Source organism: Triticum dicoccoides, chromosome 4A, assembly GCF_002162155.2.
Source record: "Triticum dicoccoides isolate Atlit2015 ecotype Zavitan chromosome 4A, WEW_v2.0, whole genome shotgun sequence".
In the NCBI taxonomy this organism is placed as follows: Eukaryota; Viridiplantae; Streptophyta; class Magnoliopsida; order Poales; family Poaceae; genus Triticum; species Triticum dicoccoides.
In genome coordinates this window covers 733041458-733044265 of record NC_041386.1, presented here as the reverse complement: position 1 = coordinate 733044265, position 2808 = coordinate 733041458, and positions in this window count along the sequence as shown.

Genomic DNA, 2808 nt, shown 5'->3' with positions numbered 1-2808 from the left:
CGCCATGGTGGCGTCGGCAGCTGACCTGGCAAGGTCTTTGCGTCAGTACCTGCTCTGAAGAAGGTTAGGTGGATGACGGCGGCGGTAGCCTCGATGAGTGAGCCGGACAGGTGTGTGACCCATTCCCGGCATGTGGCTGGGATGGGGCATCCGGCATTAGATGTTAGGTTTTGGTGCGATGTCTGTTTGGTATTAGGCTCGGACATTCGGCACCCCTGCATCAAGGGGATAGGAGTAGCGACAGGAGTCGCCTAGATGGTGGCTTCAGGCTTACCGATGTAATGCTTTCTAAGGTCTCTGTGAATAATTAATAAAATGGCTGCATGCATCGCCCAGATGCAGAGGCCGGGGGTAATCCTCTTTTTCTAAAAAAAATCCGATCGGCCCCTCCTTCGGAGACATTATCACAATAACGTCTCCAGGGATGGGGCTTGGTCAAGCTTTGGTTAATTTGGATTTACACTAGTACAGAACCGGCCTTTAGTGCCGGTTCGTGACGGGCTTTAGTGCCGGTTCGCCAACCGGCACTAAAAAGTGGGGACTAAAGGTCCCCTCCCTTTAGTACCGATTCATCACGAACCGGCGCTAAAGTGCCACCACGTGGCACGAGCCAGGCCCGTTTGCGTGGAGGGCATTAATACCGGTTGGTAACACCAAGCGGTACTAAATGTTTGGGTGTTTTTTTTTCTTTAATTTTGTGTTTTCAATTTAATTTAGTGATTGTTTTACATTATAATAAGTTGTTAAATCATTAGGTGAAAGTATCGCGGATTAGTTTCGACTGGATGCATTATTGGATATCTCTACTAGCTAGCTAGAGTAGCCATATCCATATTATACTTGATCAACTATAATATATACGGATATGGCATATACTTGATCACTTAGATAGGATCCATCCAGCTGAAACTAATCTGCGGTTTTTTTCATTAAATGATATAATAATTAACTAGCTATCTAATCACTACCATCACTACTAGCTTAAAGAAGAAACATTCACTTGTACCAGAAGCAAAAATATCATCGATCGAGTTCAACATGATTGTCATGATATTATAAGCGTTCATATATAACACCACAAAATCAAATCACTTAAGTTCAAAACGAAGAACACGGACATGAAAGGACAAGTATTAATTAAGAGCAGCATGAAGAACTAGCTAAATTACTCCTGCTAGCTACTCTCTCTCTCTGGTAAAATAGCATAGAACATGTATAGCTCTCCTGATTGATCATACTGGAGCATGCCGATGAACCTGTCTCCTAATCGTGGGTTGCGCTTCTCATTGCTGCCCCCTATTACTTTTCTGCGATCATTAACAATTTTCCTCCAATCTTTCACTTTTAAGCATTCATCGCTTCTAGAAATCCTGAATGCATTCATGTGCAATGCAGGATATCTTGGCCGTAAGCTAACAATTCACATCTGACCTTTAGTCTCGATCCCCTGAGGCACAACTGTCATCGGGAGTCCCTATTGAAGAACGTTGTATAGTACTTAATTAATATACTTAGCAATGAAAGTTTAGCAAAATGTGTGCAAAATATGCACTGAGGACAAATAGTAAATATCTTACCATCATTCCTAAATAGATGTGACGGTAGTTCAATACCATCACTATTGGTCGCACGTTTTGAGTACTAACATTTCTAAGTGCGGGAAGAAAATTTGTTTTGACAGTATGAAGATCCTCAAGCCATGAAACATAATGACTTATCTCTTCGCAGTTTAGTTCAGCTCCGGACAGTAGTAGGTCCTGTCTACCAAGCGTTGGACATGTTTGGTTGAATGGAGATAAGCTGTCAATAGAAATTAGTTGTCAGTTATTTTTGAATAAGCAATATCAAAGACAAAAATATAGTTGAGAAGAACTCACATACTGGTAGAACTGGAGGCGTCTGCACATCGACCCATATGTCTCTATTACCTTCAATATCATCTTCCGGACGAATATCAAAGGTGATAACCATACCAGGCTCAAATGCATAAGCCTTGCATAGTGCTTGCCAAGTTTTGCATTCAAAATAGGTGTACGTGTGTGCATTGTATACTTTGACGTTGAAAGTATAACCATCATGCTCAGTTTTTAGGTAAGCTCTCTTTACCTCCATAGTTTCCATATCTTTGAAACCTATCTTATCCAAGACAAAAATTCTTGCATGGCAGGGGATGCGCTAGTAGAATAGTGAAAATAAAAAATTATAAGTCAGGCAAATGAAGCATATATAAGTCATGCAAACGAAAACAGACTTGTCGTTGTGACTTACTGTATCGAATTCGAAAGTCTCATCCAGCTTGATGCTGAATCGCCTACCATCAACAAGGAAATTTCTGTCGCACTGGCCGCGCTGGTCTTCACAGTATTCGCACATAATGAATTTTTTTCCGTCGTCAGACGACATTTCCTATGTTCATATTAGGCGAAACATTAAACACTTACTAATTCAATTAATTCAACTACTTCAATTAATTCAACTACTTCTATTAATTCAACTAGTTCAAACTAAGCATATACTAAAAATAAACTAGTTCTATATATTAATTCAACAAGTTCAACTAAGCATTTACTAAAAATAAACTAGTTATTATATTAATTCAACTAGTTTAACTAAGCATTTACTAAAAATAAACTAGTTCGATCTATATATTAATTCAACTAGTTCAACTAAACATTTACTAAAAATAAACTAGTTATATTAATTCAACTAGTTCAAACTAAGCATATACTAAAAATAAACTAGTTCTATATATTAATTCAATTAGTTCAACTAAGCATTTACTACAAATAAACTAGTTATTATATTAAT